The sequence below is a fragment of the Macrobrachium rosenbergii genome, chromosome 21 (assembly GCF_040412425.1).
Source record: "Macrobrachium rosenbergii isolate ZJJX-2024 chromosome 21, ASM4041242v1, whole genome shotgun sequence".
NCBI lineage: Eukaryota > Metazoa > Arthropoda > Malacostraca > Decapoda > Palaemonidae > Macrobrachium > Macrobrachium rosenbergii.
In genome coordinates this window covers 69,768,675-69,779,933 of record NC_089761.1, presented here as the reverse complement: position 1 = coordinate 69,779,933, position 11,259 = coordinate 69,768,675, and the positions used below count along the sequence as shown (strand labels likewise).

General features: G+C 37.7%; 1 pseudogene; it reads left to right on the top strand.

The window, feature by feature from the left end:
• The first annotated feature begins 814 nt into the window (after window positions 1-814).
• On the top strand, window positions 815-8,546 carry LOC136849550 (uncharacterized; annotated as a pseudogene).
• The last annotated feature ends 2,713 nt before the right edge of the window (window positions 8,547-11,259 follow it).

Here is an 11,259-nt window from a genome sequence, read left to right as displayed (position 1 = left end):
TATATATATATATATATATATATATATATATAATATATATATTATATATATATATATATATATATATATATATATATATATATATATATATATATATATATATATATATATATATATATATATATATATATATATGAAATGCAATTCATATTTATTATGTTGATATTTATGAATACATACACGCTTGCGTGAGCACACCCGTATACTGAAATGAACATACATGCGCACTTGGGCCCGTCGGTGCGTCAGCACAACCATCCCCCTCTCCTCGGGGAGTTTACATCTTAACCCATGAAAGATGGAAAAAAATCTGTTGGCCTGAGCCGTTGAGAGAGGTCACTGGGATTTCTTCCTACTGAAACTGATCGCTGCAGTTGTAACCTGTTGCTGCCATAGCGGACTGCCTGCATGGTGGATTACCTGTTCTGATGGATTCCTGCAAGTCCTGTGAGCTAAGCCACCCTTCCGTATGCTTGGAGCTTATGCCTCATCCATCATCGCCCTTGGCTTAGGTAAGCTGACAAGGGGTCCTCTCTGTTAACTGGTAAGGTGCACATGACTTTTGAAGTCAGTAGTTTGATTTAATCACGGCATCTTGGGGGCATTACTGCTGCCTGTTTGGGCCCTATAATCCTAGCCACCCTTAGATTATCTTCAGACGTGGAGATTAATTTATGGAGGAGACCTTGAAATTTATCTAACTACTTCGGCTTTAATTTACTATGAGATTCAGGGCCTCTGTAACACGGTTTTTTGGACTTTGCTCCTTATCAAAGCATCGGATGTAGCTGAAAGTTGACATATGTATATTTTACAACCACACACAAATTTTGTCAGCATTATCAATAAACTAAACCCGATAGTTTTAATTTTTATAAAGTAAAAATTATCTAGCCAACGCCATGGCCAATGATTACGAGCCAAGAGTCGAAAAACATTCATTATGTAAGTAAGGTAAACACCGTTTGACGAAATGTTGCCCCGCCCATCCACCAGACAGAAACTCATTCACCTTGTTCCATCGGCTCTGAAACCCATAACAGTCAAAAATGGCTAACAGGATTTGGAATTGTCCCCGTGGTTGCAAAACTGCATTTGTCTTACGACTTGCAACTTTATATAGTCAAGAGAAAGCCCATGGCCATACTTACTATAGCCTGAATAGGTAATTATTCAGTTTCTAGTTTAAATCCAATGTTTATGGTCTGATTTGTATTTAGCGTAACGTGATTATAATACTTATAATGTCATTCAGGATTTTGAACATTTCCATTAACTATTCACTATGCCACCAAGAGAGAAAGAGAGAGATTGTATGTAAACAGTCCTTATATAACTATTTTTGTTAAAATAAGATTTTTATCCAAAGTAAATACAAGCTTATATGTGCTAAAATCTCCAGCAGACCAACGGATCATCCGATATAATTTTTTTCTTCTTCTTTAGGCCGTACGATCATGTTGGATATGTTTTGGGCATGACTGCAGGTGCAGTGAGGCTCACCGTCAACCGTGCCTCCAGTTCCGTTCCTTCACCATCGTCAGGATCACAAGCGCCGCCTGTCTTTGATAACTTTACGATTGGTGCCATTCGCCGCTGTATCCACAGAAAGTTTGCCCAGAAGGAGCATTTTACTGTTGGTTCCTTGACAAATGACCTCAAAACAGCTGGCATTATTCCGGAAATGACATCATGGGCTTCAGTACTTCGACTCTTGCACTCTATGGGATTCAAGTATAAAACTTCTCAATGTAAGATGTATGTAAGGAAGGAATCTCTGAAAATTGTATGCTGCCGGATAACTGCTCTCCGTGATCTACGACGCCAGCGGGAGGAGGGGAGAGTGGTCGTTTACGTAGATGAAACCTGGTTTACGACAAGGATGGCCCACAACAGGGAATGGGCAGACACTACGCAGGATGTCACCAGCCCAACTTACAGTCGTCAGGTTCCTCCTGGAGAAGGTGAGCGTTTCGTGGTGGTGGCAGCTGGCACGAGTGAGGGCTTTATAGATGGTTCATACCTGTGCTACCTGGCCAAGACCAATCAGGGAGACTACCATGGCGAGATGAATGCAAAGTTGTTCAAACAGTGGCTAACGACGCAACTTCTGCCATCCCTTCCCGAGCCATCTGTACTTGTGCTTGATAATGCACCATATCATAGCACACTGATCGAGGAGAGTCGATGCCCCACATCAGCAACCAAAAAGGCAGCTCTTGTCAGGTAATTATAATGACTTAAAAAAAAAAAAAAAAAAAAAAAAAAAAATATATATATATATATATATATATATATATATATATATATATATATATATATATATATATATATATATATATATATATATATGTATATTTATAAATTGTTCGAAGAGTCAATTAACCTATTTTAATGGGAACTTTATCAAATTGCACTTTATTGCTTGTACTACATGTAACAATTTACGATCCATCTTTAAGGTATTAATGTTCTATTATGTTCTCTCATCAGGTGGCTAGAACAGCGCAGGATATCGTTCCGACCTTCTGCCACACGCTCGGAGCTGCTGCTTATTTGCCAAAGGAATCGGCTGGAGCGAAGGTATGAAATTGACAACACCATCCGTGAATGGGGGCCATGAGGTTGCGCGTTTGCTCCCCGCTCACCCCGAGCTCAATGCAATTGAACAGGTGTGGGGGGTCATGAAGAGACACGTACGTTCCTCCCTCCGTCGATTTACTCGATCCGGCCTGTAGGACAGGTTGGGGGAAGCCAGGCTTTCTGTTACCCCGGAAGTGTGGGCAGGAGCAGTTCGACAATCCCGTCATTTCGAGGAGGAGTATTGGGAGTCGGACACTATCCGAGAGACAGTAGAACCAGTCATCATTAGCCTGGCCAGTGACGATGAGGACGGGGAAGATGATCTTTCCTCGAGAGTGATGATGACTGCATTTTGTAAATAAATCATGAATAGTTTTAGTTTTATTTGTACATCTAATGGGAATTTATAGAAGTAAAGTGAACATAATTCATTTATCCTTTAAAAAATAATTACATGTAGCAAAACAAATAGTAAAGATGATAATGCAATGAAGGAATGATACCATACTTTATCTTTAGCTTCAATATCGGCAATAACATACCCAGTTGCCATAATTTGTTAGCTTAATGAAATAACCTATCATCTAATGTTAAAGTTAATTTCTGAGGAGGCCATGGCTTATTGCACAGTGAAAAAACATGACAAAGACTTTATGAATGGCGGAATGATACATGGATGTGGGTGGGGTATCTGTGCTATACTCCATCGGCTCCTTCATGGCGAAAAGGGCAGGGCATGGGAGGTGACCGGCGCTGCCACATCAAATATTCCCACTCACGTTGTATGGTATATGAAGGCAGCATAAGTTATACAACACAAATATAATTGGTTGCTAATCAATTTTTGTCAATTATTAAAGGCCCTCGTAATTTTCTAGCATTTAACAACAATAAAACAACACGTTTATTCTTAATCGTGACAAAAAAATTTCCAGCGCTGCCAGTTCTTCTCTTACCTGTTAAGCTGACCTCAGGGTATGAAGATGTCAAACAGCCCGTGCCTCCACAAGGGAAGCTCAGTCAAAACACTCACTGACTTATTAAGGAGTCTGTCGCCTTACAAACAACATGGAAGGAAGTCCTCGTTGCCGCATTAATCTTCATCCACAGGCTCGAGAAATCGATCATGGCATTCTTGTGTATTATTATCAATATGACATTCATGACCCAAATAATCATCTATTTGTTTTGACAAACCCTTATGAAGACTATAAAACACAATAGATATTTTTCATCGGGTATGGGCATTCATGCAAAGGTATCTTGTATGTTATAACGATAAAAACTGATACAAAAACAAAGAAAAACCAATGAAATATTCCGAATAAATGGCAAAGCTTGAACTAAGTCTGTAAAGAAAAGAAGATATATGAATAGAAAAATGTTATGAATACTCTAACTGGAAAGAAGCGAAGGACCATATTATGAATAGATGATAAATTAAATAGCTGCCGATAATCGTATTTGTGTAACCTATGTATATTTATGCTGCGCTCTTTTATCTGTCCTTTTCAAATGTCAATTCTCTCTCTCTCTCTCTCTCTCTCTCTCTCTCTCTCTCTCTATCTGTATATATGTATATATATATATATGTATACATGTATATGTATATATGTATATATATGTATATGTATTATGTATAGACATATATATATATATATATATATATATATATATTTATATATATATATATATATATATATATATATATATATATATATATATATATATATACACAGTAAATTGACACAAAAACAAGTAAATTAAAAGTCCGGAAGTCCAGTAGCGTGAGTTAATCACAAGGAAGGTCCAAAAAGAGATTCAATGAGGCCTATATGAAAAACAGAGACCTGGAAGAATGGAAATATTTTCGAAGGACTGTCGAGGCAACAGAGAACACCCAGAAGTATACTGCTTCCAGGAGACATTAACAAACGCCAAGGAGGTTAAACCTTCTTGACAGAAGCACGGATTAAAAGGGGTAAATGGGAAGGGTAGGCCTTTAAAAACTCGAGAGAAGTACATTTGGCAACGAAGGGGACAACGCCTAAATCGCAGTAGTGCCGCAACAGTAGTAATAGCAGTAATATACATGAATTAAACGTTTAGGCCAACTGCTGGGATCCTTGAGGATCATTTAGCACTTCTTACAACTACTCGAGAAATGAGTTTTTATTGCCAGAAGTTAAATTTTCTAATCCAACAATGCCCATGATAGCCTTCAGTAAATAGGTAGATAGCCAATAAATAAAAATTGCTTGACATTGGATATAGCAGTTATCAAATCAAGCTTGTCTACTGCTTTTGAAAATTACCAATTATTCCCTACATCTTGTCAATCTGATTGTGACGTATAAAGTAGACTGTAATTTCTTAGAAAACTTATTTTGGGAGTTAGACTAATAATCGAAGTGTTTTTGTATTTATTAACATATTTTATTGGTTTGTTCATTATGACAATTATCAGTGGAGAGGTTTCAGAGTTCATAAAGGTGTACTGCTTTGCTTGTATTTAAATTTTTATGTCATTGTTGCCAGAGGTCTAGCCTTCGTTACGTATAGCCAATCATCCATCGAGAAAGAGGGAAGAAATGCTGTCATAAGTTACGTAACGAGTGCGTTCGAAACTTTTTCTCTGAGTAAGTTGGCCCGTCTTCAAAAAAAGGAACTTTTACATTATAAGTACCAAATTTATTCAACCTACGTAATGCAGAATACAGTCAAAATTCATGTGTAGATATAATGTGTATTCTGAATAAGCGTTATATTTATGAAATGCATAGATAAAAAGTTATTGCGAAAAAACCGTGTTACAGAGGCCCTGAATCTCATAGTAGTACATAATTTGTTAGGATATTCTTGCTTTTCGTTCCTCTCATACTTTCTGGACTCCCTGTGTAAGTGTGGATGTGTTGCTTTCTGTATTTATTAGTGTAAGTGTGTTAGGTACTGCTTGATAAGGGTAACTGATTTTCAAATTATTTGTGTACATTTATGAGGTTCAGGTGTCATTTCTGTCTTTGAGTCATGTGGTTTTTGTCCGTGTTTATGTTCCTTGAATCCTCTTGCACACATTAATTTTTTGCCACTATTCTACCCATTGTGGACTTCACTGCTGGTTGTGAACATTAAAAATAGTACATTTGTTATATTAATTAGTGTTTTGGAAAGGTGTCCATTACATTCTGGCGACCATGACAGGATCCTTCGATCCTTAGTGTTCACCAAAGTGTGCAAAATTGATTCGTGGGGTTTTGTCAGGCAGCATACTTTCACCTCCTCTAGTTTTGGTATTGTGTGTAATTATTGTGTAATTTTTGTGTGGGTTTTGATTGTGTAGTCATTATGGTTACATTTGATGTAATGGAACTGCTTAGGGGAGGGGGTGACGGCAAGACAGGCTTGAGGAACTAAATAAGCAGGATTTGGAGGTGGTAGCCAAATTTTTCTAATATTAAATACCCGATTTCGGTCAGGAACGGTTTATTGCTATTAGAAGTGTATGAGAAGGTAAAAGAGGTAAAAACTAAAGGTGAGCAGGAGGTTAAACAGGTAGAAGATGTGATATCTGTAGAGGTGTTGGATAAGCAGATAAAACTGAAGCACATGGAGATTGATTTGCAAAGGTTAAAAGCGGAAGAGAGAGAAAAAGAGATACAGCATGAGATTGCCCTACAAACTCTCAGAAATGTGGGTTCTTCAACTTCTTCCCCTTCTCAAAATAGGTCAGTAGCGCCTGGTATAAATCTGGTGGAGGCTTTAAAATTTGTCCCTCATTTTGAGGAGTGTAATGTGGCAGAATTTTTTGTTCTCTTTGAGAGGATTGCCGCAAGGATGGAGTGGCCCCAGGAGTATTGGACCTCTCTTATCCAAAGTAAATTGCTAGGTAGGGCTCTTAAGGTGTAAGTCACCCTCGATGAGGATTTGTCATCAGATTATGACAGTGTTAAAGCAATTGTACTTAAGGCATATGAGTTTGTTACCAAAGTGTATAAGCAACGCTTCAGGAATTTGCAGAAAAATAGGGATCAGACCTTTGTAAAGTTCGCCAGGTGTCAAGAGCAGTATACTGGTGACTGGCTCAAGTCGAAGGAGGTCGTAGATTTCGACAAATTGAAGGAATTAATGTTGGTACAGGAGTTTAAGAAGTGTGTTCCTGATAAGTTGAAGGTGCACCTTGAGGAACTAAAACTTGACACCCTTCAGGACATAGCCATCACTAGTGCTGAGTACCTTCTCTCTCGTAAAAATGTGTTAGGGGAGGTATCCGGAAGTGAGAAGTCTGGATGTGTGATATTAGGTAATAATAATAATAATAATAATAATAATAATAATAATAATAATAATAATAATAATAATAATAATAATAGTAGTAGTAGTGAGGTACAAGGTAATGTTAATTATAATAATAATTCTCATATTTCTCCCAACAGCGGTAACAGGGATAAAATTTTTTTAACCCTGAAAAGGTAAAACCAGTGACTTGTTTCTTCCGTAATAAGAAGGGGCACGTCAGAAGTATGTGTTTTGCATATAAGAAATCTCAAAAGGCTAGAGGAAGACCGGTGATGAGTGTGGTGAGGAAAGGCGAGGAATCTCCAACAAACCAATGTAGTAGGTGTAGCAGATCCTTGGGCCATAATATTTGTTCTCTGGTAGTGTCTCGTCGGGGAATTCAGGTGAGAAAAGGAGTGTGTGAATTTTGCGTGACACAGGTGCTGCTTAATCTCTGATTCTTCGGGAAGCATTGCCTAATAATTTCGTTAATATGAATAAGGAATTCGTATTGTTGAGTGGCTTTTCTGATACCATTAGGTCATATCCTATTAGGAACTTGTTTTTAATATGTCCTTCCTTTTCAGGGAATTTAAAATTGGCCATCGTTGAAAAATATCTTGTTTAGGATGTTGATGTTGCAGGGAATGATGTTGCTCTTGAGAAAAAGACTTGCCCAATATTAATAAATCCTGACAACAAAGTAGCTGTAGTCACTCGTTCTAGGTCTATAATTGCTGACGCTGCAGAGTCAACAATTGATGTAGATTTGAGTAGTTTAGATCATAGTGATAGCGTAGTTGTAGGAGATAGTGGTTTGAAGGATAAACCTAACTGGTCAGTAGAGGAGCTTATTACGGCTAGGAAAAAGGATTTTCAGATCTGCCTATAGAATCAGGTGAAGTATCCGATTTGACTGTTCCCAAATTTAAGATAATCAGGAATATCTTATATAGGGTAAGTAGACCTGTGGATACTAGAAATGAGGATTGTGAAGTTTTAAAACAGATAATGATTCCTTTCGTTTACAGGAATGGGCTAATGACTTTAGCCCATGGGAATGGTTTGGCTGGTCATTTTGGCATTCATAAGACTGCTGGTAAGTTGCTTATGAATTATTACTAGCCAAAGTTGAAGGCAGATGTAGAGAAATTTGTAAATAAGTGTGATGTCTGTCAGAAGGTCGGAAAGCCGAACCAGTCAGTACAAAAAGCACCTCTATGTCTTATTCCTGTTGTCTCTGAGCCTTTTGAGGAGGTCATTATTGATATTGTTGGTCCTTTACCTAAAACACGTCATGGTAATGAATATATTGTAACCATAATGGATAAGATGTCTCGATATCCTGAGGCAATATCACTACGGACGACAAAAAGTTTTAAAATTGTTGGTGTACAATTTTTCACCAGGTTTGGGATGCCTAAAATAATTCAATCAGATTGTGGTTCTAATTTTATCAGTAGGCATTTCAGAGGTAAAATGTCAGAGTTAAATATTAAATTTCATCAGACCTTGAAATCTATGGTAAAGAAGTATTGACTGATCAATGGGGCTGAATGGGATAAGGAATTACCTTATTTGTTGTTCGTTTTTCGTTCTGTTCCAAGTCAGCCTTTAGGTTTCTCGGGAGGCCTTTAGACTCGTCGTATTCCGTCATTGTGTTCGTGGACTTCTTGATGTTGTTATAGTGAGTCCTCGGAGGGAGACGTCCCTGAAATTACTTGATTAGATATGTGTCTAATTTAAGTGACAATTTGACCAAGGCGCGAAAATTTGCAGGTGAAAATTTATTGTGTAGTCAAAAAAGAATGAAGTACTTTTTGATCGAAGGGCTAGAGCACGTGACTTTGCGGCAGGCAATAAAGTGTTGGTTTCGTTACCCATTCCAGGAAATCCACTAAAAGCTTCTTTTTCAGGTCAGTGGAAAATTTTGAAAAAAGTTAGTGAAGTCAATTATTTGGTAGAGACACCTGAAAGAAGTAAACCATTTCAGCTTTGTCATGTACAGTAGCCTAAATATGTTGTGATAATAATAAGGGATTTTCTTCTTCAGAGGGTGAAAATGTTGATGATAATTGTTTTGATGGTAATGAATGGCTAACAGACAACAAGGGTCCTTTGAGAAAGTTTCGCTAATATGACTTCTCATATAAGTAGAGTAGAACAAAAGTCTGAAAAAAATTGGCATTTAGTTTTAAGGTATTGTTCTCAGATGTTCCAGTATAGTACAGACACCTGTCCTTGAACGTGACGTTGACGTAGGTAATGCCTCACCTGTGAAACAATCTCCGTACAGGTTGAATCCTTTTAAAAATGAGGTTGTAGCTAAGGAGGTTGATTATACTGTAGGCTATGTCGAAGCATGGTTTGATTGAAGCCAGCAAGAGTCCTTGGTCGTCACCTGTTGTTGTATTGGCAAAGAAACACGACGGGGATTTCAGGTTGTGTTTTGATTACCGTAAGGTGAATGAGGTCACCAGACCTGATTGTTGTCCATTACCTCGAATAGAAGATTGTATGATAGGGTAGGCAAAACAAAATTTATTACCAAATTTGACTTGTTAAAAGGTTATTGGCCAGTTCCTCTGTCTAAGCGGGCGAGGGCCTTGTCAGCTTTTGTAGTGCGGCAAGGCTCATTTCCGTATGCAGTAGAGTAATACCTTTCAAAGATTAATGAAAACTTTAGTTTATGGTATGGAAGGTTGTGACGTCTACAGTATATTGACGGTATAGTAATTTATAGTGATGACTGCATGGGACACCCATCTAAAACGTATTGAGGTTTTGAAAAAGGCAGGTTTGGTAATTAATCTAACGAAGAGTGAGTTTGCTAAAGCAAAGGTGGCGGTGTGTTTGGGCCATGAAGTCGGTTGTGGTAAGGTTGCTCTCAAGAAATAATCAAACGTGGAGTCCGTTAAGAATTTAGAAATTCCAGTGTCGGAGGGATGTCAGAAAATTCCTTGGTTTGGTAGGGTATCATCGCAGGTTCGTTAGGAATTTTTCTGATATTGCTGAACCTCTGACTAATTTACTGCGTAAAAATGTATTGTTTATTTGGAATAATGAGAAGCAAAATACGTTCGAACAAATAAAATAGGTACTCGTTATTTTCCTATTTTGGAAGCCCCGATTTTGACGTTCCTTTCTCGCTTGCCCCTGACGCAAGTGATGTCGGTGTCTGAGCGGTGTTATTACAGAAGGACAAACAGGCAGTTTCTCATCCTGTTGCGTTCTTTTCTCCACATAACAGTGGAGAAAGAGACTCTACAGTAGCTTTAGTATTAGCTGGTAACTATTCTCAGGTTTACCTTTCTTCCACAGGTTCTCCTATAAAGATATTAACTGATCATAACCCCCTTGTTTTTCCTCAGCAGGTACAAAAAAAGAAAAAAAAAAATCGCCGATTGATGCGTTGGAGCCTCCTTTATACGGGAGTGGAATTGGGAACTTGCCCACATTCCGGGTAAAGATAACATAGTTGCCTATGTCTTGTCACGCATTGTTGATATCGGTCGGAAATGGTTTCAGGAGGCCGCCATGCAGGTAGGTAATCAGGTAATCCCTGTATCGTTCTAATTACGGTATGTGTGCTGACTTAGTCAATTTTTGTATGAGTAAATGAGGTGAAGGCATATTTAGTGCGTAATAACTTTATATGTATTTTATGTTGTCCTTTTTTTTGCAGCGATGTAATAATGTAATAATTTTGTCTTGGGTTGTTGAGGTTTACGTAAGATTAAGGTTAATTATGGGTATGTTTTCAGGTTTAATGACGTAATTTAGTTTTCAGGCTTATAACTATGCTACACTAAATTTTGCGTGTTTACCTTGCTTGCTCTGGGCCCAGACATCCGTGTTGCTCTTCTCTGTGTCGTCCCGTGTGTATTTTTTATAGGACGCCCTGCAGTAGTGAGTGCTGTGAATCACTGATATATAGACAGTATATTTTTATAGGACCCTTCATAATAGTGAGTGCAGTGAATCGCTGTTATAAAGACAGTGTTGTTTGTGGAAAACATGTTGTAGCCTACATTCAGAAACCCGATTGGTTATGATAAAGGAGCAAATGTGAAGCTCAGTAGTTTATTTCGTGTGCTTTGATTATGGAAGTGGTTTGTAGGCTTTGGGTTGAAAACCCCTGATGTGTGTTATTGTTAATGTGGTTTTAGCAACATTTGTACACAGGTAATTTTTTTTTTTTTTATATGCTATCCTTGGTACTGTACTTGCCACCCCTGTTTTGAGTTTCCGGTTTTTTTGGCTTATACGTATACGATTTATGCATTATGTGAAAACTTTGTTGAAATGTATGTTTTGTAAGCATTATTTTTAGGTTTAATCTTGTATCGCATATTAATTTATGCTATTTTGAATTATCATTGTGTAATAATTGTACCCAAG